The sequence below is a fragment of the Silene latifolia genome, chromosome 9, assembly GCF_048544455.1.
Source record: "Silene latifolia isolate original U9 population chromosome 9, ASM4854445v1, whole genome shotgun sequence".
In the NCBI taxonomy this organism is placed as follows: Eukaryota; Viridiplantae; Streptophyta; class Magnoliopsida; order Caryophyllales; family Caryophyllaceae; genus Silene; species Silene latifolia.
The window spans coordinates 109,719,146-109,745,773 of NC_133534.1; the positions used below are offsets into that span (position 1 = coordinate 109,719,146).

At 36.5% G+C, this 26,628-nt stretch overlaps 1 long non-coding RNA gene across 1 annotated transcript; it reads left to right on the forward strand.

The window, feature by feature from the left end:
• Nucleotides 1-10,761: 10,761 nt before the first annotated feature.
• On the forward strand, nucleotides 10,762-15,726 carry LOC141599998 (uncharacterized). Its single transcript, XR_012524083.1, has 7 exons — nucleotides 10,762-11,024; nucleotides 11,696-11,754; nucleotides 12,767-12,933; nucleotides 13,086-13,369; nucleotides 14,014-14,121; nucleotides 14,757-14,818; nucleotides 15,280-15,726. It is a non-coding gene; the product is annotated as an uncharacterized LOC141599998 (long non-coding RNA).
• The last annotated feature ends 10,902 nt before the right edge of the window (nucleotides 15,727-26,628 follow it).

A 26,628-nucleotide genomic window follows, 5' to 3' on the forward strand; every position in this document is an offset into this window, starting at 1 on the left:
TTATCATTATAATAATACTTGTAAATAATTTTAACAAGATATGAGCATTTATATAGTGACCTCTACCCAACTATTATAAATGATTCCAAGACCCAAATTCATATTAACTTGGGCATCGGTAAAGCCGAATACAACCCTTATCAATATAACTCGGTGGATTAACTCTTTAATCGATTCTACTTTTAGAACACTTGCTCGATAAAATTACATTAATATTTATCTTTAGCCCGAAACACATCCGGCAACCGTCGAGAATACTTTCGTTGAGTTCAACCCAAATTTCGAATAAATGTGTCCATGATCCAAATTTACATCAATTTGGGCATCGTTAAAGCCGAATACAACCCTTATCTTTATAAATTCGGTGGGTAGACATTTATCACCCACTTCCCCTACGTAGCAAGGTTTGTACCCCGGTAAGGCCGAGTGCACTCCCTCATGAAATAGGTTTTCATGGTTTCTAATTTTTGGTAAGGCTAAGTCTCAATTGTTTATTTTAGCGAGAGGTCATGTCAATTTATTATCTATCACGTTTTAAGTGAACTAAAGCGGTGAACTACGATAATTGTAATTGACACGGTCAATTTACTCGATAAATGATAATGCATGTTTTAGTTATGGCGATTTAGCGATGCATGCAACATATAAATAAAATGCAAAGCATAAATAAAATCCTAGTATGGCCTTCCTAAAATAGTAAATCTAATAAACTATTACAAATTCGGAAACCAACTCCTTTGGTCCCTTGAACTTCGGTCTTAGCACGCATTTCAAGGCAACACTTTCTTTGATGGACCGCCTTCTCGAGTGGCACCGTCTTCAAGGAACTCCGGAATAAATAAATTACAAAATGAATTACATAATTTCCTATTATACATTTGTAATTAAAATAAAATAAATCTATTAAATTACAAAACGGTGATACGAGATCACAATAATTACAACCGAATCGATATTCCTATACATTTCGGGTAATACCAATTAAAACTAGGGTCATACTAAGTAAAATTACATAATTCAAAAATTACATAAAATTAAAATATGACAATCATAAATTAAATGCAGCATTATAATATGTATGAACATGCTCGATTTTATGCTAAATCGTCTTTAAAGAGCCAATATCGTATATTAATCGGTTTTTACGGATTTGCTTGATTTAACCTTTTAAAAATCACAATAATAACATAAATTCATATTTATGTACAAGTTAATTACCCTAAACATCTTAGGACTCAAAATTAGTCTCCACTAATATTTTGACAATAATTAACCTAGATTTCTTAATATTGTTCATAAATGAACCCAAAAATACAAAATTTATGCTATAAACCTCAAATTAAATCATAAAAATTTCAAATAATTTCACAATTTGAAATTTAAACTCATGAACATTCTGGAAAAATACCATGACACTCATAATGTTCAAAAACTTAGGTTAAAAATTTCGAAAATTTATCGAGAAAAACAATGTTGCGGTTTATCGGTTTAAACAATTATGACCATAAAAATATGAGAAAAATTATATTCATCAACTTTTAACTTTTAGATCTGAAATATATGATAAAATGCAACATGTGACGTTTTTCCTTTAGTCATGAAGTATGTTTTAGCATTATTACTAATTATAGTCACTATTTATGTGATTTTTCATCAAAAATTCATAAATCATGCATAAAGACTTCATTATAGCCAAATATTTTACACACATCTTATAAAATTGCATGTGACAACATATTAAATTTCCATGACCAGATTCAAAACATAACTCATATTAACCTATTTTCCCATTTAAATACGATTTTAACTTGAAAAATCCATATTTCGAGCAAAATAACTCATTTTATCATGACAATTTACAGGCCATCAGTAGATAATATATGTCAAAACATATCCAAAAACCACTGAAAAAATCGAAGTTTAGCTATTTTTCGTCCAAAAATGACATTTTTATCATAAAAATCACATTTTAATGCCAATATTATATAAAATGAACAATAAAATACATAAATAAACCAAAATGTCCTAAAAATCACTTAGGACCAGAAACTTTTAACATGCAAGGTCATTTTTAGGTTTATCTTCATAAAACCAAATTAATTAGTTTTGTATGTTAATCATATAACTCGGAAAAACTATAAACCGATTTGCATGCAAACAACCTAAGGCTCTGATACCGCTTGTTAGAATTTATTAATCTCATTAATTTACATATTCATATATGAATTGATTTATTTAGTCATAAAATAAATGTTAGATCTTATGCATGCAAACTAAAACAAGAGTAGAGAAGAAATCGTCACTTCTTACTATGATATTTCGGATTAAGGGCACAAGTAAGATCTCCTTCTTACTTGTTCTTGAGCTTCCTTATAATGGATGAACAAAGGATCCAAAATATAATCCCTCCCAAAAGCATATACCCAAGGAAAACTCTTAATAACTAATATTATTATGATCTAGTAATAATATAAGTCTTACTAAAATTTGACACAAAATAATATTTTGTACTCTTGTATATTTTTCGGCCAAGAGAGAAGGATTTGTGATATTTTTATTTCTCTAAAATTTCTTCACAAGATAGAGAATAGAGTATTTTTCTTACACTAGAAAAATTAGGATTGTAGAGAATGAATATGGAGGAATTCATATTGGTTCCTCCTCTTGAAAACCGGTGGGGGGGGGGTCTATATGGGGAGCAAATGCATGGATCCAACTTTCTTTTCAAGAAGTGTAGGCTTGCATGGCTACATATAGGTAGGTTATCATTGTGTTTTCTCTTATTAAAATAATCAACACAATTTACCCACTATACCCTCTAATTTTCGGTTACCATGTGAAATGGTGGTCCATATTATTTTTGTCATTTGTCAATTGTGACATATGTGACATGTTACATGACATGTTACATTATAATGCATTTTTAACATATTAAAAATCATCATATAATTAAATATGTCACATACAAAAATAATTAGTAATTCTTGATTACTTGTACCAAAATGGTTTATCAAATTATAAATTACAACAACTTGTATTTATAATAAATTATTCATTCTGTTTCAATTGTTTCGTAAACAATAATTTAATCTAAGTAATAAAACAATTTGATTACTTATACCGTATCTAATTTAATCGAATTACAATAAGACACGTTAACTTTACTCACAAAATCATCCGTCAATTTAAAGCAATTTAATTAACTCGTATCGGTATACGATTAATTAAATAATCAATTAAGAATATTTCCCTATAGGTATGACCTAAGGGGATCAACTGATCACCACCGTCGCACGACAGTAATGTCAAACTCTAGTCAGCCAATCATTACCGATATGTGTGGACCAGTTGACTGTAAAAAATTACATCCCACATATATTCTTAAAAATGAGATTTAAACATGTGATCATCATGATCGACAGTTGTGATCGCATTATTGTCGGAGGACACATATTCCAACAGTCACGGTGTTGACCGAACTTTTGACATGAGTCCAACGTATCGGCGTTGAAGCCATTGGACAAGTCTCGTGGTGAGACGACTCATAAGTAAGGACCCATAAGTACGTTTGCTTCGACTCGATAGACACGAGGCTGAATTGGAGTGGTGGACTGAAGTTTTCGAAAATAGAAGTTTTCAAAAATATTCATTTATCGCTTTATGGACGGCTTCCGAAGATAGATATCTCCGCAAGTCGGTCAGTTGAAAGGGTTGTCTTAAGTTTATTTGCAAAAGACGGTTTTGAGTTTGAGTCGGCTCGGAAAACAATGCACTGTTTCCCAAGACGGTTTTTTGAAATTCAAAATTGTATGTTTTGAAAATCGAGTTTGAAATGTTTGAAGAGGTCTCGGGGATGGTGCATGGTCCTCGGGATCTCGAAAGTGTCTCGAGAAAAGGGTGTGTGTTTTTCTCGGTTTTTGAAAGAGCCATTGTCGGCGCGAAACGGGTTAAAATCCGTGTCTAGACGCGGCGATTATAACGCCGTGAAAAGGTGATTTGAAATGGTTGTAGAAAACCGAGTTTGAAAATCGTCATTACGACGGCCTAGAAAGGCGCGTTGAAATGGTTATAAAACCGGGTTTGAAAATCGTCATTACTGTTAGGAAATATTAATCTCATTAATTTACATATACATATATGTGACATTTAATTTAGTCATAAAATTAAATCTAGATCTTATGCATGAAAACATAAATAGAAATAGAGAAGAAATCGTCTTTCTTACTATGGAATTTCGAATTAAGGGGCACAAGTAAGATCTCCTTCTTACTTGTTCCTGAGCTTTCCTTATATGGATGAACAAAGATTCAAGCTTAGAATCCCTCCCAAAGATGAATACCCAAGATAACCTCTTAAAAGACTAATATTATTAGAACTAGAATAATATTAATCTTGTAAAAATTGACCCAAAATATTTGTTTTGGTCTCTTGTAATTTCGGTAAAGAGAAAGGATTTTTGGAGTTTTTATCTCACTAAACTTCTCTAATTTTTTGGTTGTATGAAAGAATGAATAATACACTACTAGATATCTTAGTGTATGTAACAATATAAATTGTAGAAACCCTTGGCCTTTTCTCTTAGGGAAAACCGGGTATGGGGGGTGGCAAGGGCCAATGCATGACCAAGATACTCTTCACAAAAGCAACTAGGTGTGCATGGCTATCAATTAGGTTTAATGATTATGCTTCTTATATAATATAAAACATAATACAAACCCCAACCCACCCCATATATTTTCGGTACATTAGTTGTAAAATGGAAAGTCCATTTTACAATTTATTTGTCAATTTGTCACATGTAACATGTTCCATGACATTATGTGTATAAAGTGTATTTTTAACAATTAAAAATCAACATATTAATAAAAATATGTCACTTATAAAATTAACTTAGTAATTCATAATTACTTGTATCGTAATGGGTTTCTGAATCATAAATTACAACATTCTGTATTTATAATAATTTTATTCATTCTGTTTCAATTGTTTCTGTAAACAATAATTTCATCTAAGTAATGAAACAATTTAATTACTTAGTCCGTATCTTATTTAATCGAATTACAATAAGACACGTCAATTATACTCACAAAATCGCCCGTCAACTTTAAGCAATTTAATTAACCCGTATCGACATACGATCAATTAAATAATCAATTAAGAGTGTCACCCTTTAGGTATGACCTAAGGGGATCAACTGGTCACCACCGTCGTACGACAGTAATGTCAAACTCTAGTCAGTCAATCATTACCGATATGTGTGGACCAGTTGACTGTAAAATATTACATCCCACATGTATTCTTAAAATGAGATTTTAAACATGTGATCATCATGATCGACAGTTGTGATCGCATTATTGTCGGAGGACACATATTCCAACAATCTCCCACTTGTCCTCGACAAGTGTGCGTCACCAATTCTCTTGTCCTATTACTATCTCCCACTCAATGCAAGGTGTCTTTCAGGTCGTATTTGCAAGTGATCATATCGAGAGTGGTTTCCTCGATCTGGAGAATAACTGATTGACCGGAATTATCTACCATAGATACCTTCCGAGCGTGTCCACGCATTTCCAGTTCATTACTCCTCGAATGGCCTTGAGATATTGTTATAACCCTGACAAGGGGTGGACAATTCCTATCGCACTTATTCCCTTCGACTAGTCACAGCCATCATAACCCAAAATATGCCTATTTGACCCCATTTACGAAGGTCATAGTAACATAAATCAAAGTTAATCTGAAACTGTGCCACCTTAGGCGAACAGTCTTTAGTCAAAAGAATCGACACATTAGAATACTATAGTAGCTCTCGCCACGACCAGGCTATATAAATTTGCCAGAACTCTATAAGCGGTCATAAGGCCCGACAAAGTGTTCCTAACTGTCTGTCTATGTGATCGACTAGTCATCTCATATGACTCTATGGCATTTGAACTTGCCATCAATCGCATCACACTCTAGTCACTTCGAGACGTCACCTCATGTAAGTGACTATGGGCAAATACAATGTTAATCCGTGTTCACTTTAACGGGGTTCAATTGTCTCTACAACCCGTTTGGATGTAACAAAGTATAAGGTGAGTTAATAATAACTCAAACGACAAATGTGGACATCATATTCAGGTAGTCAATACCATATTACTACCTTATGATGTATATAAGTGTGAAAACACTTGTTGATTGCAATAGAAGTTTAACATACCATGTGTCCATGTCTTCATACTTCTTGTATTGCACTTTCCTTTATATTCATGTTATCTCTCATAGTATGAACCTTACCAAGTACACATCTAGGTTCCCAACCTAGGTTTAGGTTCTTTATCTTGAAAGAACTTTCTTGTTGTTTATCACATAACCGACGAATTGTGGTGGATAATATAACTTGCACTGGTCAAGTGTTCTGCCAACTCACAATGCACTAGGTATACGTTTTGTAGAGTCTTGCAACAATTGTCAAGATGATTAGCCAGTTTTGAGTAACTTCTTACTATAACTAAGTATCTTTCCAACTTCTTATTTCTCATTAAGTTTAATTAGCTTAGGATCTTCATCAATCCTTACGCGTTTTGGAATTTCAATATGTGCAACTTCTTGTCACATAACAGAGTGTTCTGTCAAACACTAGAATAGTTAATTAGTTCTCCTCGAGAATTCATGACGATTCTTCTATGGCTTACCAATGACTCATCATGCTCTTAAGCATATGATTCATTATTGGACATGTGCATGATTATTCTAATGGCGGAAACATTAGTAATTTTTAATCATGTGATCAACCATTCTTGTGTTCAATGAATGACCATGACTGCTTATGGTAATTCCATTTTCATCGATATGAATAACCTACGTTTCTCGTTGATTTGATGTGTATATCTCAATACTTATCCAACATCCCATGATGTGATTGGATTCATCATAGTCCATTTTCATCCAGAATTGAAAACTCAAATACTTCTTTGTAAAGATAGTATTAGCTCGTCATTCTCAATGAGCAATGAGTTATAAATTTTACAAGATGATTGCTCCCACTAAATTTCATGTCTTCACATGATAATTTCAAACTCCCACTCAATTCCACATGTTTCGTAATTGACTACTCAATCGAAACATTTCAAGAATTGAAATACATTTTGCTTTGCCAAGTTATTAAGATTAAAACCATATATGTTCACAGCATATCCTTTCAAAATACCTATTTTGAAACGGTTTCAGTCTTAAACTTATGGAAAGAGATTTTAATCTTTAACTCATTCATTTTTATAATGATGCGTGGCAATGTCATTATTTAAAAGTGAATTTCATTTAATACACGTCCTTCTCAAAATACCCTTTTCCGGAAGGAGGTTTAACCATTTCATTTTCATAATGAGGTTAAGTAATGACACTAGCGTGGTTAACAATTAACTCAGCTTTTGTAGATATCGGCATATCTTTCTTTGCAACTTTTAATCATAAATCTCATTTATATTCAAGGATGCAACTTTGTTTAATTTAGGCTCTTAAATAAATATCAATATTGAAACTCTTGGTCATATGTTGTTCATAAACTAGCCAAATCTCTTGTTAAGACTTTTCTTTAGTCATTTTCTTTCAAAACTTTCTTTTGGTCTCCTCGTGTAGTTATCTTGAGAACATATTCTTTTGATTATTACACTTGGTCTCTTTTGTCATGTAGATCTCATCTATTCGAGACCATAGATCTCATCTATTTATGTATACTATCTATTTAGGTATACAAATCATTCTTTCTTTCGTAGATCTCATTTACTCAAGCATACAAATTATTCTTTGTATTCGTATTCTTTGTGTCTTTTGTGTCTTCATTTTTCTCCCACTCTATCTTTAGAATAAATACACTAAATATTCAAAGATAGTTTATGAGACACAAGTGATGATTTCGAAGTAGAGGGGGGACTATCTCATAGATTGACTAATAGATTTTTAGATTTGATGAGTGTACTTGGTCGTTGACATTCCTTTAGAAGATTTCATCAACTCAACATCACTTTATAATTGATCATACACAAGCCTTAAGCTTGTGGACATATAATGAATCCCATCACTATAATTGTCTATTGGATCACTTTAAGTAGATGATCATATGTTTCTATGTGCAAGCATATAAAGACGAATTTTTAGAACAAAGAAATACGATAAAAGGGGTGACTTGGGTTGCAAACCAAGTCACCATAATCCAAAATACAACCATTGATTAGAAAGGATCAACCATTTCCATGTCGAACACGGAAATCAAAATAGTTCTAAAAATCCGAAACACAACTTAAAATAAGACAATAATAAAAAGCCAAGCGTCATTGGTAGCTACTCCTAGATGATTTCTCAAGCTTGCTTTTCCTTTCCTTTGTCTTTGCTTGGAGGAGGCCCTATTTAAAATAAAAGGGGGATACATTATCACAACTTTGTATCAAAATACCATAGTTGAATTAGAAACATAAAAGAAAGGATAGTCATTTACCTACTGGAGTGATCTTTCCAGCTTTGATGTCACCAAGGTACTTGGAACAATTCCTCTTCCAATGTTCAACACCATTACAATAATGACATTTGTCAAGAGGACCCTTCTTGGTCTTGGAAGTGCTAGCTTCAAAAGTCTTAGCCTTGGTGGACATGGGAGCTTGCCTCTTACCCTTTTTCCCATTCTTCTTGAACTTCCCTTTGCTCTTAGTGCTTATATTAAGCACGTCCTTAGGTGGGTTAACATTTAACCCCATGTCTCTTTCGGCTTGCACAAGTAACTTGTGCAACTCTTCAAGAGACACGTCCTTGTCTTGCATGTTAAAATTCACCCGGAATTGAACATACGCTTTGACTTTGGATAAGGAGTGTAGAATCCTATCTACAATGAGCTCTTTGGGGATTTAAACTTTTTGAATGTTCAAAGTCTCGACTAGCTCCAACAATTTGAGCACGTAAGGGCTAACCTTTTGGCCCTCCTTAAAATCGAGATCAAAGAATGCCGAGGCCGCCTCATATTGGACGATCCTCGGTGTTTGTGAAAACATTGTCACAAGTTTGGAATAGATTTCATTAGCGGTGCCCATTTTAAAGGCTCTCCTTTGGAGATCCGCTTCCATAGCAAAAATCAACACATTTTTCATTGCGGCAGACTCTTTGTGGTAAACCTCATATGCTTCCCTAGTAGCGGCACTCGACCTAGCATTAGGTTCGGGTGGAGAGGCCTCGGTGAGGTAACGAAGCTTGTCGTCACCTTGGGCGGCTAATTTGAGTTGGGCAACCCAATCGGAGAAATTTGACCCATTCTTTTCAAGTTTACAACGATCCATGAAGGATCGGAGCCATGAAATATTAGTGAGAGGTGCGGCCATTTGTTATGAGAAATAAAAGTGGTCTACAAAACAAAATAGAAGGAATAAAACATTTGTCGTTTTCAAAATAATAATAATACTCGTAAATTTTAATTTAAACAAGTTTTATAGCATTTATCTAGTGACCTCTACCCAACTTGATAAATGATTCCAAGATCCAAATTCATATTAACTTGGGCACGGTAGGGCCGATTCATCCCTTATCAATATAACTTGGTAGATTAACGCTTTAATCGATTCTACTTTTAGAACTCTTGGTCGATAAAATTACATTAATATTTATCTTTAGCCCGGAACACATGCGACTACGGTCACGAATACTTCCGTTGAGCTCAATCCAAATTTCGAATAAATGTGTCCATGATCCAAATCCACATCAACTTGGGCACGGTAGGGCCGATTCATCCCTTATCAACGTGAATTCGGTGGATAGACATTTATCACCCACTTCCCCTACGTAACAAGGTTTGTACCCCGGTAGGGCCGAGCGCACTCCCTCACGAAATAGGTTTTCATGGTTTTTACTTTTTGGTAAGGCTAAGTCTCAATTGTTTATTTAAGCGAGAGGTCATGTCAATTTATTATCTATCACGTTTTAAGTGAACTAAAGCGGTGAACTACGATAATTGTAATTAACACGGTCGATAAACTCGATAAAATGATAATGCATGTTTTAATTATGACGATTTAGCGATGCATGCAACATATAAATAAAATGCAAAGCATAAATAAATTCCTAGTATGGCCTTCCTAAAATAGTAAATCTAATAAACTATTACAAATTCGGAAATAAACTCCTTTGGTCCCTTGAACTTCGGTCTTGGCACGCATTTCAAGGCAATACATTCTTTGATAGATCGCCTTCTCGAGTGGCACCGTCTTCGAGGAACTCCGGAATAAATAAATTACAAAATGATTTACATAATTTCCTATTATACATTTGTAATTAAAATAAAATAAATCTATTAAATTAGAAAACGGTGATACGAGATCACAATAATTACAACCGAATCGATATTCCCATACATTTCGGGTAATACCAATTAAAACTAAGGCCATACTAAGTAAAATTACATAATTCAAAAATTACATAAAATTAAAATATGACAATCATAAATAAAATGCAGCAGTATAATATGTATGAAAATGCTAAATTTTATGCTAAATCGCCTTAAAGAGCCAATATCGTATATTAATCGGTTTTTACGAATTTGTGTGATTTAAGCTTTTAAAATCACAATAATTACATAAAATCATATCCATACCCTTTAAAAAGTCTAGAGTTTGGTTACTGTAGCCAGAACAGTAATTTATACAATTTCTGCCCATTTTACCCCTTTGTCATTCTGCTTATCTTTTCTTTTCTTTCTTCTCTCTATCTCTGTCTTCTCTTCCTATTTTCCTTCCCTTTTCGTTTCATCCATTTTGCAATTTCCGCTTTTGCATGTTATTTCAGTACAGTAGCAAGCAATCATCTCATCCCCTTTAATTTTCCATTTTTCCTCTTTCCCTCATTTTTTCATTACCAGTTTCCTACTATTCATTCTCCATTTCAACAATAATTCACCATATCAATTCACCATATCATTTCTGTCCTATTGCTCATCTTACATAATTATTTTTCAACAATAATTGGTGTTTTTTTTTCGATTGATTGTTATACTATCTTTCTCCAAGGTAATACACTCATTCTCCAATCAGATCTCCATCAACTTCAATATCTCCAATTTCATTACATTTACTTCCGTATTTTTTTTATTGCATGCATCGATGTATTCGATGCTGAATTACTAGGGTTTAAATAAGGTCATGATCAATAGTTCAATTAGCGATCAATTGTTGTTATGCTTGATAGATATCTATTAAAGTTATTTGCTGTTTAGATGCATGTTCAATTCGTGGTACTGTAGTTGTTTGCTGTTTATATGCATGTTCAATTTCGTCATAGAGTTGCAATGTTGCCTGCTTCATTTAATCTATTATGACTAATTTTTTAGAGTAAATTCCGAACGTAGTTTATTAGCTACGGTTTACAAAATTCGGTGATGGATAAGTGCTATGTACATCAACACTTTTCATTCAACATTAGGTTACTAATTGATGTAGTGGTAGCTTTAGTTGTTCATCTATAAGTTTGTGACAACAGGTTATGTTCATTCAACAATTGTCACCGTTCAAATTTGTGAACTCTGTTGTTTCTCGCCTAATTCAATACCATTGTGCTGATAAATTTGTGCTTACCTTTCTTTGATTATATATCTATATTTTCTCAGTTCTTTTTTCGTTTCAACTATTTCTGAAATTGTATTTTTGATTGATTGAGTGATATGTGTTATTTTATCGTGTAGGATAATGAAGGCCTGGCCGTTGCTCAGTGAGGCAGCTTTTGACGCAGCTGAATTTTCAGGTGTTACTTTTGATTATTAATTAGCCTCTTGCTTTGTTGATGGCTTGCTTTGTTGATGGCATAATCCAAGTGGCCCTCTATGTCAGTTTTACTTGTTATCGTTGTACCATATTGTTGCTTATGAGCCCGCTTTAGGTTTTACTCATTGTACTTGGTTTTTACTTAGTGGTAGTGGTGGACTTCGAGCTGTTGTCTTTTTTTTACTCATTGTTAGGATAAACGATACTAGACCAACTTGGCTAAACATGCTGCTCATGAGGCTAAGGATGCTCTTGCTAAACCTCAGCCACAGAAGCTTGAGGTTTCTCCAATAAGATCTGGTAGTAATTGTTTGGGTTCGTTGTCTTTTTTTTTGTTAAAGACTTGTTTCTTTTAAATGTTGTTTTTGGTTTTGTGCGTTGTTGAGTATGTATTATTTTGAAGAAGTGGACAGAAAGGAAAAGGGTGAGCTCCAGGCATGTTCGGCCAGTGTGAAGGTGGATGTTATTAATTGGTATGTTTGGTTGGCGACTTCCTGGGTATAGCTACAAAGGGGACCGTCTCACACAATAAATTCTATATTTTTAATGGTTTTTCTTTGTGTTTCTATGTTTCTTAACACCATTCTTTTTGTTTTTAGTTATTGTTCTTGAAACTTGAATGTATACGAACACCAATAACATTCACACATCATCGATCAATGATTCACACGTCATCTTTTAGTGATATTCTCTATTACGTGCCAATAAAAGGAAATACTCGACTGATTGTCATGCTGGAGTGCACATGCAGAATTTCGTCATACATGATACATATCTTTTTTATTCCTTTGTACTCTGTAATTTGAAAGACATAGACTCTTGAAACAAATTTTCGGAGACTTTTAAAATATGGGGAAAAACATCCTGTTTTATAGAATGGTTATTTCTATTACCTGTAACTCTGTAAGTTTCACATATAGATCTAGAATTGTTGTACTGGATTCATGTTTTGTGAATATGTGGCTGACCTTTGCTTACTGTTTATCTGGCAGACGGAGAAGTTGGTTGGTACTATTGTTTTATTTAATCAGCTCATATGCAAATTCAACGTTGTCGTACATGATATACTGGATGATGTATTTCCTGCTATAACTAAAGAGGGGTTTGCGTTAGTAAAAAAACTACCGCATTTCCCAGTGGACCAGGGACCAATACTGAGGTATAAATCAGTTCTGATATATTAATAGAATGCAAAGGTTCTCATATATTGACTTCACATTGACGGAGCATAATGACATTTTTCTCAGTTTATCAACGAGTGTTCAAAGTTTCTGACTCCATCATATGCTAATGTTTTTTTGGTTTGCTCAGCATGATTTTGGTAATCATGAGAAAAATTCTTCAAGCTAAGAAGCAGAGAAAGGGATAGAGAGAAGGGATGTGATAGAGATAAGGAAAAAGACAGTGGCAGGGACAAGGAAAGAGATAGAGATAAGGACAGGGAGAGGAATAAGGACAAAGAAAGGAGTCGTGATAGAGACCGTGATCGTCAGAGAGATCGTCATAGGGATAGAAGTGATACAAGTGATCGTCACAGAGATATATAGAGAGGATGATGATGATCATCACTGAGGGAGAAGCCGAGACCGTGATAGGTAAGAAAACCATTACCTGTCTATTTTGTCTTTCATTGCCCAAAACAAAGTTTGGTAGTCATTATCAATGTGTGGATCTTAGATATGTTCTATGCAACTGTTTCCTACTTCATCATTGTCATATATTTAGTTTGTAGTGGATGAAGCTTGAAAGCTTGAAAGTTCCTTGAAGTTCATAGCAAATTGCCTCCTTTAGTATATGCAAATTGCCTCACTGAAGAAATACAAGCAGAAACAATAGTGAGTACGAAGTATTATTTAGATGACCACGCGCACACACTCACCAACAATTTTAACTGAGGAAGTTTTTTACATTAGGATTAGAGATCATATTGTTTCATCTGTGAATTTCACCCTTGAAATAGCATCTGGTGGGTGAACTTTGAGTTGCAGTTGAGGTAATTATAAAGTATACCGGCGCCTGACTTACCAGATACAATGTCTACAAAGAAATGTCTATTTTGGGTTTTTTTTTTTACGATATTTTCTGATAGAAATTATAATGTTGGGCATTTGTTTTTCGGCATGTGACTACATGGGTGTTCATTTTGTTCCCTTACCCCTGTACTAAAAACAAGATAGGAGTATGTTCTTTGCCTCATTTTTTGAAGACCACAATTATTTATTCTTGTTACATGTGTTAGGCGGAGGGATCATGACCGTGATACAGATGATAGACGTAGGCTCAAATTTCGTTCAAGGGGAAAGTCTCATCATAGGTCGAGGTCGCGATCTCGTTCTCGTTCCAAAATGTAGGTTGAATCATTTTTCTTCGCTCGTCACGATTATTAAATGCCTCTTAATTCTCGCATACATACCGAGTTGCTTTAAGAATTTTTCCGTGACTATTATTATACTCATTGTGGATTTTCTTATTAGCTCCGGACACCTTTAATGCATTCCATGTGTATCTCTATAATATGTGTAATCAATTTACCATTAGGCTGCTTGATAAGAATAGATCAAGCTAAGCACGTACAAAATCAATGATTGGGTTTGTTTGCTCTGCTCTGATTTGATTATCTTAGAAGCCTTTTTGTGTAGCTCCATGTGTAATGTCCTTCTACGACCCTGCCCTTTAATGTCCCAAGATGGTCGTTAGTGTCTGTGAGTTTATCAGAAATGGATAATATCTTACAAGTACCATCTATTGTGTTGTGAGGCTGCATCTTTAGATTCCCCTCCCTTTTTCTATCAAATTCTTGCTTGGTGAACTAAACAATTTATTCCAATGCCAGTTTGAGTTTCTTTTGTCCTATTTATGGGAGACATCTCTACTCAATCGACTATATACTTGTCTGATCAATGATTTTTGTGATTTTGGCTGTTTGTTCTCCAGCCACTAAATTCTTATTCCCCTTTTTTTGGTAAACTTGTATTCTTACAGCAAGCGGGTGGTCGGGTTCGACATGGTATCTCCTGCTTCAGCAATGTTAGCTACTGCTGCAGGTACTTGCTCTTCTCTTTCAGTCTTTTTATTCCCACCTGGTTTCAGTAGTTCATTTTTCTTGTTTTTTTTTTCCTACATTTCGGTATATGGTCGATCTGTTTGTTACAAGACGTGTTATTTTTTAATTTGCTATTTTCTTTTGAGGATATTTTGGTCTTGTCCATCTGAACAAACCCTAAGATAAGTTTTTTTTTTTTAAATTTTAGATGCTTTAACAACTTGAGTTATTAACTTTTACGTAATCAGGAATGTCTGATAATGTGAACGCCAACAATAGTGAGGTAGCGTAGGTTTAATTAACCCGTTGGTGCTGATGTTATATGTTAAACATTGAGGTATATTTTGGATTGTGAATTCAATTACATAAGTCAGGGTTAAGTTTAAGGGTTTAAATTGATTGCATGCAATAATTTGTACCTCATAAGATCTGCCTTTATTATGCTCCTTTCCTTTTTGTTAGGGTGCAATGGAGAAGGCTATCAAATATAAAGTACCAATTGCTGTTGTAGCATTAAGAGTACACCGATCCAAAGCAGATGCCAGGCGGTTCTGCAAGTCCAAGAACTTCACCATAATGTCAGCAACTTCAATGGCCATAAATATTGATCGAATACATCAACTATAAGGCAGCTATAGTGGTGTTAATTGCTTTTGAAGCCACTCCATGGTTTAAGCACCTTTTTGCCTATCGAACATGATGGCTGATGCATTTTCTTTGTGAAATTTTTACTTGTTCACTTCAATCTACACGACCTCTGTGAAGCCAAATATGCGTTACACCTTAGTGCAGCTTTGATCAGTTTACTATTAGCCAAATGACATCTTCTTATTACACTACATTCGACATGATTTGTAAAGGTATTCTATTGCTATATTTTGAAGTTACAGCCCATACGATTTAGCCAAATTGGGGCACCGCGCCTATATTTTGAAGTTACAGCCCATACGATATAGCCAAATTGGGGCACCGCGCCCGTTAGGGCGCGGTGCAACAATTAGTTTATGTAAAAGTTAATTACCCTAACCATCTTAGGACTCAAAATTAGTCTCCACTAACATTTGACAATAATTAACCTAGATTTCTTAATATTGTTCATAAATGGACCTAAAATACAAAATTATGTCATAAACTTCAAATTAAATCATAAAAATTTCAAATTTCAAAATTTGAAATTTAAACTCATGAACATTCTGGAAAAATACCATGACACTCATAATGTTCAAAACTTAGGATAAAAATTTCGAAAATTTATCGAGAAAAACAATGTTGCGGTTTATCGGATTTAACAATTATGATCCTAAAAATATGAGAAAAATTATATTCATCAACTTTTCACTTTTAGATCTGAAATATATGATAAAATGCAACATGTGACGTTTTTCCTTAGTCATAAAGTATGTTTTAGCATTTTTACTAATTAAAGTCACTATTTATGTGATTTTTCATCAAAAATTCATAAATCATGCATAAAGACTTCATTATAGCCAAATATTTTACACACATCTTGTAAAAGTGCATGTGACAACATACTAAATTGCCATGACCAGATTCGAAATATAACTCATATTAACCTATTTACCCATTTAAATACGATTTTAACTTGAAAAATCCATATTTCGAGCAATACAACTCATTTTATTATGAAAAATTACAGGCCATCAGTAGATAATATATGTGAAAACATATCCAAAAAACACTGAAAAAATCGAAGTTTAGATATTTTTAGTCCAAAAATGACATTTTTATCATAAAAATCACATTTTAATGCCATTATTATATAAAATGAACAATAAAATCCATAAATAAACCAAAATATCCTAATTACATTTTAGGACCAGAAACTTTAACATGCAAATAAATTTCGTGATATATCATAATAAACACAAATTTATAAGTTTTGTTTGTTAATCTTATAACTCGGAAAAACAAAAACCGATTTGCATGCAAATAATCTAAGACTCATGATACCGCTTGTTAGGAAATATTAATCTCATTAATTTACATATACATATATGTGACATTTAATTTAGTCATAAAATTAAATCTAGATCTTATGCATGCAAACATAAATAGAAATAGAGAAGAAATCAGCTTTCTTACTATGGAATTTCGGATTAAGGGGCACAAGTAAGATCTCCTTCTTAGTTGTTCTTGAGCTTTCCTTGTATGGATGAACAAAGATTCAAGCTTAGAATCCCTCACAAAGATGAATACCCAAGATAACCTCTTAAAAGACTAATATTATTAGAACTAAAATAATATTAATCTTGCTTAAAATTGACCCAAAATATTTGTTTTGGTCTCTTGTAATTTCGGTCAAGAGAAAGGATTTTTGGAGTTTTTATCTCACTAAACTTCTCTAAGTTTTTGGTTGTATGAAAGTGAATAATACACTACTAGATATCTTAGTGTGTGTAACAATATAAATTGTAGAAACCCTTGGCCTTTTCTTTTAGGGAAAACCGGGTATGGGGGGTGGCAAGGGCCAATGCATGACCAAGATACTCTTCACAAAAGTAACTAGGTGTGCATGACTATCAATTAGGTTTAATGATTATGCTTCTTATATAATATAAAACATAATACAAACCCCAACCCACCCCATATATTTTCGGTACATTAGTTGTAAAATGGAAAGTCCATTTTACAATTTATTTGTCAATTTGTCACATGTAACATGTTCCATGACATTATGTGTATAAAGTGTATTTTTAACAATTAAAAATCAACATATTAATAAAAATATGTCACTTATAAAATTAACTTAGTAATTCATAATTACTTGTACCGTAATGGGTTTTCGAATCATAAATTACAACATTCTGTATTTATAATAATTTTATTCATTCTGTTTCAATTGTTTCTGTAAACAATAATTTCATCTAAGTAATGAAACAATTTAATTACTTAGTCCGTATCTTATTTAATCGAATTACAATAAGACACGTCAATTATACTCACAAAATCGTGTGCAACTTTAAGCAATTTAATTAACCCGTATCGACATACGATCAATTAAATAATCAATTAAGAGTGTCACCCTTTAGGTATGACCTAAGGGGATCAACTGGTCACCACCGTCGTACGACAGTAATGTCAAACTCTAGTCAGCCGATCATTACCGATATGTGTGGACCAGTTGACTGTAAAATATTACATCCCACATGTATTTTTAAAATGAGATTTTAAACATGTGATCATCATGATCGACAGTTGTGATCGCATTATTGTCGGAGGACACATATTCAAATAATTACGACGGCCTAGAAAGGCGTGCTGAAATGGTTATAAAAACCGGGTTTGAAAATCGTCATTACGACAGCCTAGAAAGGCGTGTTGAAATGGTTATAAAAACCGGGTTTAAAAATCGTCATTACGACGGCCTAGAAAGGCGTGTTGAAATGGTTATAAAAACCGGGTTTGAAAATCGTCATTACGACGGCCTTGAAAGGCGTGCAACGGTCGGCAAAAGACCGAGGTTTGAAACGGCCATTATAACGGCGCAAAAGGGTGTTTTTGAAAGTTTGAAAATGACACGGAAGGACTTATGATCAATTAGCACATAAGCACTCACAGTTTCATTATATTATGCATAATGCTGACACGGGTTTTGGCTTAAAAGGGTGGGTTACACACCAAGCAATCAAACCCCGATTTGCGAGAGGGATACCAATCCAAACCAAATGTGTAAGGAGGGTGCCCTAGCCTCGTGCTCGAAAGTGATGAAAGCTCTTTGACGAAACAGAAATGTGTAACGTCAATGGTATGTTTGACTCAATCGGGATTCAAAACGCGGGGATGAGAAAACTCACGCCGACGAGACGAGCCAATTGGTCGAAAAGGGTTAGGTTGTGGGCCCGGACAAGGAACCTGACCGTGACCGTAATATCAATTAATGCATTCCAACCAAGACCTCGTTCGAGTCTCACCATCTAGGGATCACAAAGACACAACTGTCCTAGTTTTCCCCAGCGGAGTCGCGAATCTGTGGTCAACGGCTCACCTGCGTATGCCCAGCCGATCTGTGGACAATGGCAGCGGTCTTTTGAAACCCACGCTCGGCGGCGTAAAAATGCTTTCGACCGGATCGTTTTAGATCGGTCGGTTTCATCTCGGTAAGGGTCTCGAAACGATTAGAGATGTTCGGAGTCGCCACCAAGCATTTGTGGGATGCTTGGAACTGTGGACATGGGCCACAAGCCGGTCTGTGGATTTGGGCCACCTACCAATCTGCGGTCACGGGCCACCTGCACGCCAAGCCAATCTGTTGACATGCAGCGGTCTAGAAAGCCACGCTCGGCGGCGTTGAAATGCTTTTGACCGGATCGTTTTAGATCGGTCGGTTTCGTATCGACAAAGGTCTCGAAACGATGTTGAGATGTTCGGAGTCGCCACCAAGCATTTGTGGGATGCTTGGAACCCGTTCGAATCCACTTTATACCTAGGTCAACCAAGGCAAAAAGCGGTGTTTGATATAGGTACTAAAGATAAGGACTCGTCCCCCTTTTAGCATTCTATGCCTAAAATGACTCTCGTGCGCCCTGGATAAGGTCATCCAATATCCAAAGGTTCTGAATAAGGGGTGAGGGTACGTATTGGGAAGCCCTTTAATCGGACACCCAATCCCGCCCGCGTTAGCGGCCTCTACTGATCGATTGTGGTTGTTTAAGTGCAAAAGTTGATAAAACGGTGTAAATGCATGAATGGACATCCAAAAGTTTTAACCAAACATGTGAGCTTTCTAAGTCGGTTTGTTAATCCAAATATCAAGCATAAGATGTCAAGTTGGATTTAGAGTGATTTGCATGTGAAAACGGAAATTAAACATCCATTTACCAAGTTCGGGTTTTGATGCTTTTACACGATCCATTTATTGAAAAAGGGTGTCAAATGACAAAGTGTAAAAAAACGTAAACTTGTCAATCTGATCCATCACGTATTCGGATAAACCGTAATCGGGATCGTCCTAGACAAGTACCAAAATGGGACAGAACAGTGCCAGGCAGCCCTGTTAAGGCGCGAGCCTATTGGCGAGATAAAGGGCTCTGCCCTGGTTTTAAAAGATGGAAACACACGGCCACTTGGGGCGCGAGCCATGAGCCGGCCTAAGGGGGCGTCTCCTGGTTCTTGAAAAGGTTATTTAAAACCGTATTTCTGATGAAAGATTTGCAAATGTTGTTTGCATGACTCGGATTAATTACTATTATGTTAGTAATATTCGTTGTCGGATTTGCAAGTTTGAAAAGCATAGTTTACAAATAAAAATGTAAAATGTTTGATTTGAACTAAATATGTTAAGTTCATTTCTTTGTAATTAGTCAAGTTAATCATCGTACTCGGATTAAACCGACATGGTATAAAGAACCAAGGATGATTATGAATTATGACTAATATATTTACAAATGTAAATAAATGAGAAAAATTTTAAATAAAAGAAAAGGGTGTTAAAATACCCATTAAAATGTAATTAACCAAATAACATCATTGAGTCACGGATTAAACCGTCATGGTATAAAGAACCAAGGATGATTTTGTAATGGTCAAAATATGTTTATCATAAAAATGAATTAAAATGGTAAAAACCGTAATAGAAAAGAAGTGAAAATGAAATAAAGTGTTGAAGGAAAGACGAGAACAAGCACGGATGAGTCTGACCTGGACACCCATAAGAGGCGCGAGCTTCCATGCATAGCCAGGAGCTTCTGTCTCAGGCCAAAACCCGGTTTTGGCTCGTCTAACCTAAATTTGAATCGTTTTATGCATTGTTCATGCTTATAAACTCGTCAAAACAGTAAAAACATGAATTAAAGTGAGATATTTACACCCTCAAACTTACGTGTATTGATGTTTGCGACGTAGACGACTTTAGAGACGGTTTTCTAGTTGTGACTACTCGCGATCAAAGAAGTTTAAAAAGAGTGCCTTAAAAAGGATTTTGTTTTGAAAATATGTTGAAAATATGTTAATTAAAACATGTTGATTAATGTTGAGTTGGTCGAATGGGTCGGTCGAATGCACGACGACGGTACCAAACAAAATGTGTAAGGCTTGTGCTTGCCATCGGTAGGTCGTAAACACGTGTCGATTTTGTGACTTAGGAAGTCGAGTATAAAAGTTTAAGGGAGATGTGAGGGGGCGGACTCTCGCGTGAGAATTATGGTGTGTGAAGGGTGGTATTTATAGAGAAATGTAGGGAGGTAGATCGGTTGAGTTTGCTTAGAGGCTAAGCAGACACCTGCTTTAGGCGCGAGCTACCTTGTGATACAAATGGGTGTATTGTCCCTTTCAATTTGGACGTGGCCTTTGCTCCATCCATTGTTTGGTTTGTGGTATTGAAATGAGATATCGTGTAACAATATGGGCATCTAATAAGATGATTTTGGGTGTTACTTGAGGTAGGTGTTTTGTGTGATTGACTCGGGTTTGACCTGTGTGATTCGAGATTTGAATTTCGAGTCGATTTTTGGCTCGATGTCGGTTTTGACTCTAATTAGGGTCATTTTAATGGAAATGACATGATGAAGACATTCATGGCATTATTTTTGACATTCGAGATTTGGGTTGACTCGAGTTGACTCAGGTTGACTCGAGTTGCGGGTTTCTGAGTCGGTTTTGGGTCCGAAGACGGTTTTGACTCTAATTAGTGTCCTTTTAATGGAAATGACATGATAAAGACATTCAGGGCATTATTTTTGACATTCGAGATTTTGTTTGACTTGGGTTGACTCAGGTTGACTCGAGTTGCGAGTTTCTGAATCAGTTTTGGGTCCGAAGATGGTTTTAACTCTAAATAGTGTTATTTTAATGCGAATGAAGTTAGAAAACCATTTATGAAATAATTTTTCATATCCGAGTAGTGCATTAAACCGTCTCATGTATAGCCAATCCACGCACGCATATCAAAAACACGTTATAGTCCGATCATCATCGGGTGGTTTTTGGGAGGTGCAGATACTGGGTATCTACAGAGCCCCCATTTTGACTGAGGCTTGGACAAGGCGAAAGTCAAAGTCTGATCTCCAGGTCAATCGAAGATTACAACCTGAAGACCATTGCGACGTCGAGGCGACTCAAAAGGGTTTGAGCCAAGGACCTGCCGTCGGGAAGGGCGACGCCAAGGTGACTTGAGGGTACGAGCCAAGGACCTGTTGTCGGGAACAATTTAGAGTCCGTCGACTAACGATTCGGGTCGTTTAAAGTCCATTAGACTACGTATAAAGGCTTGCCAGCCATAAGAAGGAGTCATACCTGAGGCATTTTCGGGATACGTCCTTGAATTATTTGCGCGCAAAGGCTCGCCAGCCGATGTTGAAGGTGGTGCATTTTGAGGCTCGCCAGCCATAGAAAGGAGTTATACCTGAGGCGTATTCGGGATATGTCCTTGAGTCGTATCTTGTGTGCGTGCAAAGGCTCGCCAGCTGTGATAAGGAGTCGTACCCTAGGCATCTTCGGGATACGTCCTCTAGTTGTACCTTGTTTGCGGACAAAGGCTCGCCAGCTTGTGAAAAGGAGTCGTACCCGAGGCATCTTCGGGATACGTCCTTGAGTTGTATCTTGTTTGCGGACAAAGGCTCGCCAGCCATATGAGATATAAGGCTCGCCAGCCATCTCTGGTCGAATGATCGACTGTGGAAAATAGCATGTGTGACATCCATTTAAAAATCGGCACTCGCTGGGGAGTTAGAAACTTCTCAGGACTCGCCGGGGATATTAGTTGCTGCTCGCTGGAAGGTAGCATTAGCCATGTAATCGGCGGGGTTAAAGCTCTTGGACTTGTTGGGTTGCCGTTTATTGGGAAGAACCCAGTACTTAGCTGGAGTGAGTTTGTCTTGTCAAGATTACCTGCATGGTTAGTGACCAGACAAATCCGCAATCGCATAGACAAGCACGTCGCACATAAGCATATAAGCACATAAGCATGTGAGCAGTTAACATATAAGCAACTAGCGTGTAATATCTCACGCGACGGGAGATAGAAATTTTGAAAGTTGTGAAGCTTAAGAGCTGTTAAAAGTTGGAATTTATAGCTCGCAGATCCGTGATTTGACAGATTGGAGACATACGACCGTTGTGACATAGACGCATACTGACAGACTGACAAACAAGCGGTCGTGAACGTGACACAAAGTCAGTGTCGACACAACATGGGGGTGACTCCGACAGACTCTGCACATGTAAGTGCAACTCCTAGCCAAGAAAGGGTGACAACGTCATCAGATCCTTGGAGTAGAAGGTCTGCTCGGCTGGGGAATAAGAATTGATTATCTTCGCCAGACACCTTTGCCTCCTGTTTGCTTGTTTGAGATCCCTTCTCGAGTTTTGATGATTCGGAGAGCGGAACCAAGACCTTGTCATTGTCCGAACCGAGCACTAGGCTATGGGCGGTTTTATTTTGGACTGTAGTTGAGACTCAAAAGATGTTTGAGGATAAGGGACGGGTGGCGTCTTGAAAGAGAAGCCCCCAGAGTGAGAAGGTGGGATTTTGACAAAACAAGGAATGGGCGACGTCTCAAGGAAGAAGCCCCAGTAAAGAGGTATAAGATTAATTTTTACAACTGGTTGGGCTGCTTTTGAGGATTGATGTTGATGGTTGGGATTGAAATGGGTGTGCGGTTGTGTCCTTGTAATAGGACTGCCTACGTATTCGCGTGTGTGCGAAATAAAACCAGATTGTAGTTCTGAGCTATTCTATTAAGGGTTAAAAATTGGAATAGTTTTGAAAGGGATGTGCGGTTGTGTCCTTGTTGGGGGACTGCCTACGTATTCGCGTGTTTGCGAAATCAAACAAGATCGTAGTTCTGAGTGTGTGTGCAATGAATTGCAAATTGAAGGGTTTGAAAATTGAATGTGTATGGTTGTATGGTTGTGCCCTTGTAATAGAACTGCCTACGTATTCACGTGATGTGAAATCAAACCAGATCGTACTTCTGAATGTGTTTGTGTGCCTAAGCTAACTGTTAGGACCTTGAAGTGATTTTGAGGTGTATGATTGTGTCCTTGAGGGACTGCCTATGTATTCACGTGATGTGAAATCAAACCAGATCGTAGTTCTGAACGTGTGCCTAAGCGAGTTGTTAGGACCTTAAAGTGTGAGTGTCACGACGGTAAATTCCGTTTGGTGACTCGTCTGAATGTGTGCCTAAGCGAGTTGTTAGGACCTTAAAGTGTGAGTGTCACGACGGTAAACTCCGTTTGGTGACTCGAAAAATTGATTTGAGAGAATTCCTCCTTGATCATGAATCGAAGAGGTGTAATTTGTGAAAAGTTCTTTATCATGTGAGCACACTAAAAAGTGAACCCTAAGGGTAGATTAGGTATGTCCCGTTCTCGGTAGCAAAGCATTTGAGGACTCCGTATCTGGGTCAGGGTGAAAAAGGCTTCGACATTATGGAATGTGGAGCTTGGTAATAATAGGTTTGTTTGACAGATAAAAATCTGGAGTTGGGGGGTCACGACGGTAAATTCCGTTTGGTGACTCGAAAGTTGATTGTTGAGAATTTCCTCTCGATCATGAATCGAAGAGGCATAGTTTGTGAAAAGGTTTCTTGTTACGTGAGCACACTAAAAAGTGGTCTCTAAGAATGAAATGGGCATGTCCCGTTCCGGGGAGCGATGTTTTGTTTGAAGACTCTGTATCTGGGTCAAGATGAAAATGGCTTCGACATTATGGAATGTGAAGCTTGGTAATAAGAGGTTTGTTTGACAGATAAAGATCTGGTGTTTGTATTTTGTGGTGTTTAGACCGATGGGTTACGGCTTGTAATGTGGTGCGGATTGGGGTCTCAAGCTTGATGTGGCTCGAGCACGAAATGGTCGGTAAATAATATGGGATCAGATTCCCATGTCTGTAGCTTAAAGGTTAAGGTGTGATATTACGAGCTTGAGGAAAATCCTCAGAAGCCTAGATCGTAACAGTCTCTAGAAGGAGTTAGGGGTGAAGCGGTGTTGGTTATGATCTTGAGGGAAATCCCAAGGATCCTAGATAGGTCTCCCTGTAGCAGTCTCTTGAAGGACTTAAGGGTGAACCAGTGTTGGGTTTGTTGTTAGTTGAAGAGTCTTGAGCTCTTATTTTAGCTCTTTGACATTAGGTTTTGGTATTTGTGTTTTGTACTTGTTGATCCTGGAGTTTGGAGGGAAGAAATGTTGGTCATGGTCTTTGGACTTGTTGGTCCTGGACTTGGAGTTTTGGACTGACTTGTTTGGTGTTTTGGACTTGTCGGTCCGGAATTTGGTGTGTTAGACTCGTTGGTCCTGGGCTTTGGACTTGTTGGTCTTGGACTTGGTGTTTTGGACTTGTTGGTCCTGTACTTTGGACTTGTTGGTCCTGGACTTTATATGTTGAACTCATGGGTCCTGGGCTTTGGACTTGTTGGTCATGTACTTTATATGTTGGACTCATGGGTCCTGGGCTTTGGACTTGTTGGTTCTGGACTTTGGATGTTGGTGTTGGACTTGTTGGTCCGAAATTTGAAAAGTGACGGTTTAATTCCGTTATTTGAAATTGTGGGAAAATAACTAATTTGAATTTCGCTATTTCATTTTTTTGAAAAGTGACGGTTTTGAATTTCGTCGTTGAAATTGTGGGAAAATAGCGAATTTGAATTTCACTATTTCATTTCTTGAATGGGATGGTTTTTAATTCCGTTGTTTGGAATTGTGAAAATAGTGAATTTGAATTTCACTATCTTGTTTTTGATTTGAAATTGACGGTTTTATTTCCGTCGTTTGAAATTTGTGAAAATAGCGAATTTGAATTTCACTATTTTGTATTTGTTTTGTCTTTTGCCTTGGCGTTCGCTTTGGCTTTGGTTTTTTGCCTTTGTTTTGGCTTTGGCTTTGGCCTTAGGATGAATTGGTTTTGGCTTTGGTCTTTTACTTTGGCCTTGAGCTTTAGCTTTGCTTTGGATATATTGGTTTTTTTTCCCGTCCTTCATTCGAGGAAGGTAAAGGTGCAGACGAGGATGTACCCGTTGGTGAGCGGTTGATATTTGGTGATGGGATGTTTTTGTGGGGAATGGGCTTGCCTTTCGTCATTGATCATGAACAAGGAGGTGTTCTGGTTTGTTATCTAGGTTCGTCGTAGAATCCCTTTGATAGAAGCTCGTTCTAAAGCGAGTGCTATTGAAAGGTTTCTATTGCCAGACATGGAATAGGTAAAGAGATGGACACGGAGTTTCGAGTCCTCTGCTTACTCGGTACGGAACGTCACTCGAGTGTACTCACATTGAATTGGAACATATTGTATGTTTTAAATCAATTCTCAAATCAATTCTCGTTGTCAACGGGAAATGGTAAAGAGGAGAATATATGATAGTTTGAAATTGTGCTTTTATTTAGATAATAAGAGGTTAGCAAAGACTCGATGAGTACGTGTGACTCATGGGGACAACCCCCAGTTTGTCACATAGGAATAAAAGGACAGACATTAGGATAGATATGAGAAAGCCTAAGACTCGGACTCGAACTCAAACTCAATCGTAGATACGGACTCCTAATCATAACTTTCCTCCTTGAAGGTCTCCTTCGCAACATCCAGCGGCTTGAATGTTTGGTCTTGAGCATTGACCCACTTGAGCACTTCACTCTCGTTGTTGGGAAAGATATGAGGACAATAGTCGATGAGGCTTTTATCTCCTTGCAGAAAGAGATGTTCATTAGGGTTGTCTTCATCACTTGGTTGGCATAGGGATGGACCTATCAGTTGATGATTATCGATCATATTTTGAATAACGTGTTTCAGTTTGAAGCATGTTTCAGTGTCATGACCATTCCCTTGATAATATTGGCAATAGGCACTGCCGTCCCAGA